The sequence below is a fragment of the Chiloscyllium punctatum genome, chromosome 38 (assembly GCF_047496795.1).
Source record: "Chiloscyllium punctatum isolate Juve2018m chromosome 38, sChiPun1.3, whole genome shotgun sequence".
Classification (NCBI taxonomy): domain Eukaryota; kingdom Metazoa; phylum Chordata; class Chondrichthyes; order Orectolobiformes; family Hemiscylliidae; genus Chiloscyllium; species Chiloscyllium punctatum.
In genome coordinates, this window is record NC_092776.1 from 6,961,574 (window position 1) to 6,973,687 (window position 12,114).

Below are 12,114 nucleotides of genomic sequence, written 5' to 3' on the forward strand. Positions count from 1 at the left end.
GAGGTGTTAGGACACAACTCTGGATTGAGTAGAACTTGAGTCTGGGTCTCTGGCTCACAGGGAAGGACACTACCACTGTACCACAAGAGCCCTTTCATGCCCTTAGAATCACATAGTACAGAAGAGGCAATTCAACTCCAAGTCTGTTGCAACCAAAAATGCATTAGTCCTGAAGGGAATATGTGATAAAAATAGGGAAGATTTGCCAAAATGTATACATGCTATTAGCCAGATCAGGAAGATACTGGTATGGGGTCCCTGTTCTCAGCATTTCTTTCTCCCCAGCTCACTGTTATCAATTCGTTTGCCCAACTGCTATTCTCTCTGTCTGGGCTCCATCGCCACCTAACATTTCCTCCTTCTATTCCAATCTTTTATTTGCTACAGTCAGTTCCGAAGAAGGGTCACTGGTTGATTCTGCTTCCTCTCCACAGATGCTGCCAGACTTGCTGAATTTCTCCAGTTATTTCTGGCTTTGTGTCTCGGATACAATGAATAGTTTTAAATCCTGTTAGAATCACACAGTATGGTAGGGGGCCCTTTGGCCTATTGAGTCTGTTCCATCAAAAAGACACTACTCCCTACACCAGTCCCAAAGTGAATAGGGTATAAAAATGGGGACATCTTGCCAAAATCATTATCATCGTCAGCCAGACCACACCTAGGATACTATGAACAGATTTTGGTCCCCTTAGAATTTGTGCAGTAGAGAAGAGCCCCTTTCGTCCATAAAGTTTGTATCAACCAAAAATACACTCCAATGTGCACTTATCCCATTTTGCTGTACTAGGCCCTTGGCTACGAATGTCATGACAGTTAAAGTATTTTTCAAGATTGTGAGGTTTTCTGCCTCAATTACCCCCCGAAGCAGTGCATTCTGTACCCCCAGCATCTTCTCAATGTAACCAATTTTCCTCCAAAACCCTCTAAACATCCTGCCATTCACAATTATGCCCCTTTGTTGGATATTTCTAATGCATTCATACAGCATGGAAACAGACCCTCTGGCCCAACTCATCTACACTGACCAGACATCCCAATGTAAACCCTTCCTATTATATGTTGTAACTGTATCCTCCTCCAGCACCTCCTCTTGCAGCTTGTTCCATACATGCACCACACTCTACGTGAAAAATCCTTTTAAATCTTTCCCCTCTCACCTTAAAACTATGCCGTCTAGTTTTGGACTCCCCCACCCTAGGAAAAAGGCCTTGGCTATTCACCTGACCCATGTCTGTTGTGATCTTACAAATGTCTAAGGTCATCCCTCAGCCTCTGATGCTTCAGGGAAAAAAGCCCCAACCTATCAGCATCTCCATAAAACTTAAAACCTCCAGTCCTGGTAACATCCTTGTAAATCCTTTCTGCACTCTCTCAAGTTTAACAACATCTCTCCTATAGAAAGGTAATCAGAATTGCACACAATATTCGAAAAGTCGCCTCACCAATGTTTTGTATTGCATCATGACGTCCCAACTCCTATACTCAATGAACTGACAATAAAGGCAAGTGTGCCAAATGCCTTCTCCATGACCAACGACGTGTAACTCCACTTTCAAGGAACAATGCACCTGCACCCTTAGGTCTCTTGATTTGGCAATACTCCCCAGGACCCTACTATTAACTGCACAAGACCTGCCCTGGTTGCCTTACCAAAATGTTCAGATATACATCTGTAGCAGATAGCAAAAGGAAGGGACACTATCACCACACCTCAGTTCCCCCCTTGAAATATTTTGACTAAGGGAACAGCTGATTTCAACGTATCCTGTCCATGGCCCTCATGATCTGATCCCCATCAATGTTCGCTGCTCCAGGGAAAACAAACAGAACTTATTCAACACAAAAACAGAAAATGCTGGAGAATCTCAACAGGTCCGGCAGCACCTGTGGCAAGAAATCAGAGTTAACATTGCGAGCCAGTGACCTTTCTCCAGAACGGATTGTAACTAGGAAGATGATGATAGTCTTTATACAGAAGATGGGGTTGAGGAGGGACAGAGTAAATAAGAGATGAATATTTTCTTGGCTGAAGCCCTGTACTGTGGGAATCTAGGCCATTCAATATAAAGGCCACATTTTTAATTGAAGGGAGAATCATTTCAGAGCAAAGTGTTATTGAATCAGCTGAAGGAGGCCAGCACTGTGGAAGGGAACCAATGGGAACTAAACCACTGCATTTAAAATGTTGTTTGAAGGGAATGGGATTTCTCTGCTACACATGTCTTTCTAAAAGAGAGGGGCACTCAACTGAACACAGGTACAGCATTTAATCTAGGGAATTTTTCCAGCAGCTTTTTGATATACTCCAATACTTTCAATGGGCAGATGTGAAGTCTGGATAATTTATCATGAGTATGGTTAACAGGAATTTAAGATTGGGTTGGGGTTCCTTTAAGTATAAATATGTGCTCTTTGTCCCCTCCTGCATCCCTACTCCCAACAGAGACACTATCTGTGTCTCACCTGCATGTGTGCTCATGCTCCTTCCTTGCTCTCCACTGCCTGCTATTTCTGGCTTGTCAGCTCCCAATCTAATATCTTGTGGTTTTATCCATGTCACTGACCTGTTTGTACTGTGCCATCTGAATGTTTCTGAACCAAACTGGCAGTGAAATGTGAATATTAAATGTAGCATCCCTGATAGTGCCAGCTTGATGCATTTCAGACACTGGCAGTACCCTTAGTGACTCTCCTGAGCATTGTCAGAGCAGTTGTCTCCCAGCTGGTCGTGTTGTTCTAGGAAAGCCCACCCTTACAGACTCTGTGCTGTCTGTATACAATGTTGGGATTGCATCTGGCAGTTGGTCTACACTCCAACAAATCACTTTGTTTGCTGTATTGCCTGCTTCAGAACTGTAGAACACTTTTCATGTTTTAAGTCGACTAACCCATGCAGGTGATCGACCCAAGATGGGAGATTAGACATTAACAGGACAAATGGTTTTGTTTTCGAGTTTCATGTCGATGTTGTACTGGACTGGTGTGGTCTCTTCTAGAGTACGGTGTACAGTTCCACTCTGCTATAGGAAGGATATTACTAAACTGGAGCGGGTTCAGAAAAGATTTACCAGGATATTGCTGGGAATGGAGAGTTTGGGTTCAAAGGAGATACTGGATAGGCTGGGACTTTTTTCGCTAGAGCATAGGAGGCCGATGGAGTGACCTTATGAAGGTTTATAAAATCATGATCGGCATAGATAAGATGAATAGCAAAGGTCTTTTTCCCTAAAGTAGGGGATTTCAAAACTAGGGGACATACTGTTAAGGTGACAGGAGAAAGATATAAAAGGGACCTAACTGGCATTTTTTTTAAGCAGAGAGTGGTTCATGCTTGGAATGATCTGCCAACTGTTGGATGCAGGTGCAGTTACAACATTTAAAAGACATCTGGATAGGAAAGTCTTGGATGGATATGGCCCAAAAGCAGGTAAGTGGAACTAGTTTGGTTTGAGAACATGGACTGGTTGGACCAAAGGGTCCGTTTCTGTGCGGCATGACTCTGACTCATCATGATGTGAGTTTTAGAGAATAAGATGAAAAAGCTAGTGCTTTCAGGGAGAACCCCTCCATGAAACTCAACAAAACTCACACTTAAGCTCTGGTAAAATTTGCCCCAAAATGTTTTAGATTAGATTACTTACAGTGTGGAAACAGGCCCTTTGGCCCAACAAGTCCACACTGATCCTCCGAAGAGCAACCCACCCAGACCCATTCCCCTACACCTAACACTACAGGCAATTTAGCATGGCCAATTCACCTAACCTGCACATTTTTGGACTGTGGGAGGAAACTGGAGCAAACCCACGCAGACACGAAGAGAATGTGAAAACTCCACACAGACAGTTGCCTGAGGTGGGAATTGAACCCGGGTCTCTGGCGCTGTGAGGCAGCAGTGCTAACCACTGTGCCACCATGCCACTTGGAAGCTAAGCTGAAGAGGGTTAGAATGGGAGAAAAAGATGCAGTGAAGAGAAGATTTTATGAGCCTTTGGAAACCTACGGTGGAAACCAGAGAGTTCTTGAGAGCAGTGATGTTGTAGCAGGTGAATAGCCACCAATGCTGGAATGCAGAGAATAAGATGCACACACTTGAAAGAGCAGAGGATACAGAAATGGCATGTGGTGATCGCTGATGTGAGAGTGGAATTACTTGGCTAGGAGATTGAGAATTCTATTGTCTTCTCATTGGGATGTGCAGACAATGGAGTTTGAAAAGGGTGGTTTAACATGGGTGAAGTGGCTGCAGCTTTTTGAATGAGGTAAAGCTTGTAGAGACTAGAAGCATGGAGTTTAGTAAGGATGGTCAGGGAGGTGTTGATTTGCCAGATGATTACAATGGTGTCTAAGGGCTTCTGGGCAGCAGAGCGGGCACAGATAGAGGAAAAGGTGTCAAAAAGATAGAAGCAATGTCAACTGTCAATGTAATGCAATGTCAAAAAGACAGAAGAAGCGATCTTTTTAAATATAGTTAAAGTGAGAGGAAAGAAGGTTATCTCTGGGTACATTAGAAGATCAGATTTCTCCTATTTGGCCCCTTGTCAGCTAAGCCCCCTTGTTCTTTAGTCCTCATCAGACTTGGCCTGAGATGACATCTAGGAAATGATGGTTTGAGGCTAGAGGAACACAGATGTTGATTGGAGCCAAAAACATGATTCCTTTGGTTTGACTGCCTGTCAAATTAGCTTTTATTAAACCATAAGTGGAAAGAGAAGTTGCATAATAGTTTTGTTTTTAATCTTCTCGTTTTTATTTGTCCCAAATGGGTATTAACCTAGCGAGTATTAACCTACTTTTGTCATTGGCAAACTATATTTTCAAACCAAAGGGAATTTGTTTATGACAATTCCTACTGACTGGCACTCAGCAAAGTCAGCCTTTGACGTGAGAATTGTGATAGCAAAGAGTACAAGCCTCATAAGCACATGCAGTTGTCCATGGTTTCTGAATTACATTCCTCCAAATGGTTGCATTCCAAACTGAGCGAGTGTCATAACACTGATGAGATCTTCAGGCCAGGAGTTTTACATTTAAAGTAAGCCTGTAGTGAGCACCTTGACCCAGTAAATGATAGTGAAGATGAAATGGCAGAGTGGTGGCAATGTCAGGTATTAGGATGTAACCCCTCACACTCACTTTTTCTGCTGAGTAAAGGACATAATGGAGTCACTGAGATCAGAACTCAGTGACAGGTTGTGAAATGAAATACAGTAGAATACATGTCAGATCGTTATTTAGAAACCCAGTTTGTTCACTGATGTTCATCAAGGAAGGGAAACCTTGTTTGTCTAGCCTAAATATGATTTTCATCCCTACCGTGCTGTTGATTCTTGATGCTCAGTCAAATGGCCCAACCAGAAAGTAATTTCTGAATAAATCACTTCAAAAGTTTAATAAAATTATGAGAACAAACTACAATGTGGTCTCCTCTACATTGGTTAGGCCAAACACATACTGGATGGTCACTTTACAGAAACCTCTGCTGTCTCCACAACAATGATACTGACCTTTCAGATGTTTGCCATGAAAATGCACCTTGCTCCTGTGCCCGTTTCTGTGCGGGGCTTGCTGTAGTGCCCTACTGAAGCTCAACACAAGCTGAAGAAGCAGCATCTCACTTCTCCAGTTAGGTGCTTTACAGTTTTCAGGACTCGGCATTAAGTTCAGAGCATGAACTTTGATCTCCATTCTGCTTAGAGCCCTTCATATCTTCCCCTCCTCTCCTCGCTCATTTCTCCCCCCCCCCGCCCCCATGTTTTGTTTGCTCTCAGCAAAGCTGGCCTATTTTCGATTATCGACACCTACCTGTTTTGCATCTTATCCAAGTTCTACTACCATTAGCACCACAGTTGTCTTATTCTGGGCAGCTTCACAATCAGTTCCACTCTTTTCTTCTTTTGTCAGCAACTCTAAAACAATTTTTTTTCTCAGCCCCCTTCACTTCTGAAGAAGATTCATACCAGATTTGAGACATTCACTTGGTTTCTGTTTCCATAGATGTTTTGGAGGTGCCGGTGTTGGACTGGGATGGACAAAGTTAAAAATCACACAACACCTGTTAGACTATAACTTGGTGTTGTGTGATTTTTAAACTTTGTCCACCCCAGTCCAACACCGGGTCCTCCAAATCATTAAATAAATCAGGCAGCTCTGTCTCACACTGTAGCAGGACCAACATCACCATTAGAACTGCAGTGGTTTAAGGAATCAGACCACCATCATTCTGGGACTTTACATGGAAGTTCTGGGATTTACATATTAATGAATTGAAACCTGCAACCCATTCTAAAAAAGATGAAAGACATAACAACATTCTAGGTTTGTTCAATATATCGAATCAGTTGTATGACACTATGATCTTTTGCTATAAATTCTGTGTCCTATGGTCCAGCCCCACTAGCTATCTGACAAAGGAGCAGCACTTCGAAAGTTTGTACTTCCAAGTAAACCTATTGGACTATAACCTGGTGATGAGTGACTTTTAACGTTGTCCACCCAGTCCAACACCACTACCTCCACATCATGACCATCAACATTGTGGCACAACTAAAATTAGAAAAACATGACATTTGAGCTGGAAGGACCTGAAATGGTTAACCTCAACACACAGGAGGATGAAATAACTGAAGCATTGGCTCGCTCTAGATTGAGAGAACAAGTCCAATAGGATGGTCATTGCATCCGAAACATTAACTGATTTCTCTTCTTGATGCTGCTAGACCTGCTATTTGTTTAAATCCAATAGGCAACTGAAATTGCAAAGTGTGATTGAAGGGGTATGAGAGGAGTATTTACATCTCAATCAGCTTTGACCCAAGTGACCCTTATCATGGGGAGAGGATCATATTTTGCTGTGCAAACAGCAAAACAATTGTCCATGCTTTTGCATAGGCCAGGTTATTAAAAAGGCCGAAGGCAAAGAGATGAAGGAAGCCAGACAATACAGCAGAAAATTAATAGAATCTCTGCCTGAGGTCTGGGTGTGTGATAGTGTGACTTGAACACAATGAAAAGAGTCAGTAAAAGGTAAAGTCACCATAGTCCTGCTCTGGTTTAACCAGAGGGCCACAGCACCTTGGGTAAGGGGAGAGATTGAGGAGAGTCTTTCACAGTAACCTCTGCTGGTGCAGCAATTGAACCCATGCTGCTGACATCACTTTGCATTGCAAACAAGCTGTCCATATAACTAACCATAAAATGGTGGCTGCCACAGTCAGGCTAGGAAGACAGAGACCATTCATCTCCAGATCCAGGCATGACATCGACGCCAGTATCAAGTCAGTGATTGTAAGTATCAGTCAAATCGCAGAGGGATTTGTACTGTGGTTTTTGCGGCTTCAATAAACGAGCAAGCTGAAGCTTGAGCCAAACCTTTTTGTTTCATGCATTTTAATCTTGTAATTTGAGGGTCCAAGAAACACTAAGTCAGAAGTGGGTGGAATCTATTATAGGTTGGACAACAAGTATGGCCTTGTGCAAATCCTGAGACTAGTCATTCAAATGTCAGTGCCTTAAAATTATCTGTAATGATTATGGTGCTAAAAATAAATAGATCTAAAGTGGGAGGTAAATATCAGTTCTATTATCAAAGCAATTAAACAGCCATTTATTATTAATGCACAAATAATACATTCTTTGGAAGCTAAAATACAATTTCCCCTCAAGTAATCTTGTAATCGTTTTCCCATCTTTTGTTCACCTCACTTAGAATGTGTAGCCGCATGAAATTACAAAGCAGCAATGTAAAGCTGCTGAAATTGAACAGCAAAGGTCTTACGGAGTCATTCGTGGTCCTGATTACCATTGTTACTCCGATATTTCACATGACTGCGGTCTGGAGTCACTTAACAACAGATGCAATTAACTCTGTCTTTTGCTAGATTGCTGCAGAGCCCCAAACCACCACGTTACCTTCAGCCAGATCTCGTAGTAGCTTCAAGTTAAAGAGCTGAAAACAACTAACTGAATTAAGTTAAAAATCACAACACCAGGTTATACTCCAACAGGTTTAATTGGAAGCACACTAGCTTTCGGAGCGACGCTCCTTCATCAGGTGAAAGAGCGTCGCTCCGAAAGCTAGTGTGCTTCCAATTAAACCTGTTGGACTATAACCTGGTGTTGTGTGATTTTTAACTTTGTACACCCCAGTCCAACACCGGCACCTCCGAATCATAACTGAATTAAGATATGAAGCAACAAAGTTTAAGAATAATACAATGTCTTAACTCATCCCCTCATTGACTAAACTCTAATGATTATTTCACTTTGAACCCTGAAAACATAAAAGGCCCTAATCTAGTGATCAGATTGATTTTTTTTGCATTGCTGTATCATGTTTTGCAATTTAATATATAATTTGATATTAAATTGGGAGTGTTTTGCAGAATTCCAAAGTATGAAGGGATCAAGGTGTTCTCATGCACGAATCACAAAGGCTTAGACAAAGTCATTATAGTCCCAGAGGACCATAGAGCTATTCTCTCATTAGAGAGCAACAATTAGTGGTGGTTTAGTCTAAGGGTCACCGCAGCCCCAGACGAGGGGAGAGATTGAGAAGGTGGGACCTTCATGGTGACCTCCACTAGTGCAGGAATTAAACATATCACTCAGCTGTCTGGGCAACTGAGCTAGCCAACCTTCAAAGGCTTAGTATGTAAGAGTAAAACAGAATCATGAAGGTTAATAAAATTTCCCATAGAAGGCAGGCATTAGACAACTCTGAGTAAAGAAATTTCTCTTTATCTCACTCCTCGTTCTCTCTCTAACAGTCCTGAAGTTGTGGAGCCTGCTTACTGATAAGCTGACTAGTTGAAACAGACTATTCTTCTCTACCCTGTCAAAATTATTCATAGTTTTGAACACCTCAATAAAGGTCACCACTTAACCTTCTCTGCTCCAGGGAGAATAATAATAATAATATCAAGCCCAATCTCTCTAATCTTTCCTTGTATCTAAAATTCCTCATTCCTGATATCATTCCACTAAATCTCCTTTGAACTCTCTCTAGGGCTTTAACATCTTTTCCTAAATAAGGTGCCCAGAACTGAACACAATATTCCAAATGTGGTCTGACCAATGACTTGTGGAGGCGTAGTATCAGTTCCTTGCTTTATACTCCAAGCCTCTATTTATAAACCCAAGGATCCTATAAGCCTTCTTAAAGACTGTTTCAACTTGCCTAGCCACCTTTCGAGAATGATGTATGTGAACCCTGAGGTCCCGCTTCTCCTGTGCTTCCCTTAAAGTTGTACCCTTGAGCCTGGTATTGTGTCTCCATGTTTCTCCTATCAAAATATATTGCCTCACATTTCTCCACATTGAAATGCATTTGCCAGCTACCTGCCCATTTGGCCAATTTATCAATATCTCTTTTAAGCCACTCAACTTCATCCTCACAATTCATTGATCTCCCTAGCTTTGTATCATTGGCAAATTTAGAGATTTTGCCCTCAACACCCATCTCCAAATCATTTAAATAAATCAACAATGAAAGGCCTCAACACAGATCTCTGGGGAACACCAGTTTCAACCTGTCTCTAATCTGAGAAATGCCCATCTAGACCTATCCTGTTTCCTACCTTTTAGCCAACTTTTAATCCATGCTGCCAATCCCAAACATTTCTAATTTGCTAGCCAAAATGCCATATGGCACCATATCAAATGCTTTCTGAAAGTCCTAATATGAAACATCCATAGCACTAGCCTCATCCACTGACTATGTCACATTGTCAAAGAACTCAATTAAATTTGTCAGACATGGTCTGCCCTTGAACAAGCCATGCTAACTGTCTAGTACTAACTTATTTTTTCCTAAGTGCATATTTACCTTATTCTGTGTATGGTCTCAATCAGTTTTCCTACTATTGATGTCAAATTGACAGGTGTATAGTTTCCTGGGTTATCCTTTTCACTTTTCTTAAATCACGATGTCAGATTTGCAATTCTCCAGTCCCTTGGTACTAATCCTGTGTTTAGAAAGGCCTGGAAAATTTCTGTTAATGGATTTGTGATTTGCTCACTTAACTCCCTAAGCAATCTAGGAAGCATCCCAAGCCAGCCTGGCGGCTTCTCTACCTAGAATGCTGCCAGCCTTTCACACCTCTTCTTTATCCATCGCTGCTCTACAGCCATGTTCTCAATCAGGCCATTGTCACCATCTTCTAATGGGATGCTATCCTTAATTACAAAATTAATTAATATAAAAGAAAGAGTGTTATGCTTCAGTTATGTAGGACATTGGTGAAACCACAACTTGAATACTCTGTGCAGTTTGATCCTCTTATTTAAAGATGAATGCAAATGCTTTGGAATTGACTAAGAGGAGATTCACGAGATTGATACGTGGAATGAGAGGGTTGTCATAGGAGGAAATGTTGGAAACTGGGCTGGTTTGCTCTTAAGTTCGGAAGATTTGAGGGGTGATTTGATTGACAGATATAAGATCCTGAATACATCTCTGCATACCTCGACACGGTCCTGTCCCCCTGAGTCCAAGAACTCCCCACCTACGTTCGGGACAACACCCACTCTCTTCACCTCCTCCATGATTTTCACTTCCCTGGCCCCCAACGCCTTATCTTCACCATGGACATCCAGTCCCTATACACCTCCATCCCCCATCACGAAGGACTCAAAGCCCTCCGCTTCTTCCTTTCCCGCCGTACCAACCAGTACCCTTCCACTGACACCCTCCTTCGACTGACTGAATTGGTCCTCACTCTGAACAACTTCTCTTTCCAATCCTCCCACTTCCTCCAAACCAAAGGAGTAGCCACGGGCACCCGCATGGGCCCCAGCTATGCCTGCCTCTTTGTCGGATATGTGGAACAGTCCATCTTCCCCAGCTACACTGGCCCCACCCCCCACCTTTTCCTCCGCTACATCGATGACTGTATCAGCGCTACCTTGTGCTCCCACGAGGAGGTTGAACAGTTCATCCACTTTACTAACACCTTCCACCCCGACCTCAAATTTACCTGGACCGTCTCAGACTCCATCCTCCCCTTCCTAGACCTCTCCATTTCTAACTCGGGTGACCGACTCAACACGGACATTTACTATAAACAGACCGACTCCCACAGCTACCTAGATTACACCTCCTCCCACCCTGCCCCCTGTAAAAACGCCATCCAATATTCCCAATTCCTTCGCCTCTGCCGCATCTGCTCCCAGGAGGACAAATTCCAATACTGAACAACTCAGATGGCCTCCTCCTTCAAAGACCACAATTTCCCCTCAGACGTGGTTGACGAAGCTCTCCACCACATCTCCTCCACTTCCCGCTCCTCCGCCCTTGAACCCCACCCCTCCAATCGCCACCAGGACAGAACCCCACTGGTCCGCACCTACCAGCCCACCAACCTCCAGATACATCGTATCATCCTTCGTCATTTCCACCACCTCCAAACAGACCCCACCACCAGGGATATATTTCCCTTCCCTCCCCTCCCCTCCCCTATCAGCGTTCTGGAAAGACCACTCCCTCCGCGACTCCCTCGTCAGGTCCATACCCCCTACCAACCCAACCTCCACTCCCGGCACCTTCCCCTGCAACCGCAAGAAATGCAAAACTTGCACCCACACTTCCCCCCTCACCTCCCTCCAAGGCCACAAGGGATCCTTCCATATCCGTCGCAAATTCACCTGCACCTCCACACGCATCATTTATTGCATCCGCTGCACCTGACGTGGCCTCCTCTACATTGACAATAGACAATAGACAATAGGTGCAGGAGTAGGCCATTCAGCCCTTCGAGCCTGCACCACCATTCAATATGATCATGACTGATCATTCCTAATCAGTATCCTCTTCCTGCCTTATCTCCATAACCCTTGATTCCACTATCCTTGAGAGCTCTATCCAACTCTTTCTTAAATGAATCCAGAGACTGGGCCTCCACTGCCCTCTGGGGCAGAGCATTCCACACAGACACCACTCTCTGGGTGAAGAAGTTTCTCCTCATCTCTGTCCTAAATGGTCTACCCCGTATTTTTAAGCTGTGTCCTCTGGTTCAGCACTCACCCATCAGCGGAAACATGTTTCCTGCTGCCAGAGTGTCCAATCCTTTAATCATCTTATATGTCTCAATCAGATCCCCTCTCAGTCTTCTAAAC

General features: G+C 43.3%; 1 long non-coding RNA gene across 1 annotated transcript in view; it reads left to right on the forward strand.

Moving 5' to 3' along the window:
- The window catches only part of LOC140463312 (uncharacterized), a 28,139-nt gene that overhangs the window by 3,759 nt on the left and 12,266 nt on the right, over window positions 1–12,114 (forward strand). Inside the window, exon 2 of the long non-coding RNA XR_011954657.1 lies at window positions 3,321–3,430. This is a non-coding gene — a long non-coding RNA (uncharacterized lncRNA). The remainder of the gene's footprint in view (window positions 1–3,320; window positions 3,431–12,114) is intronic.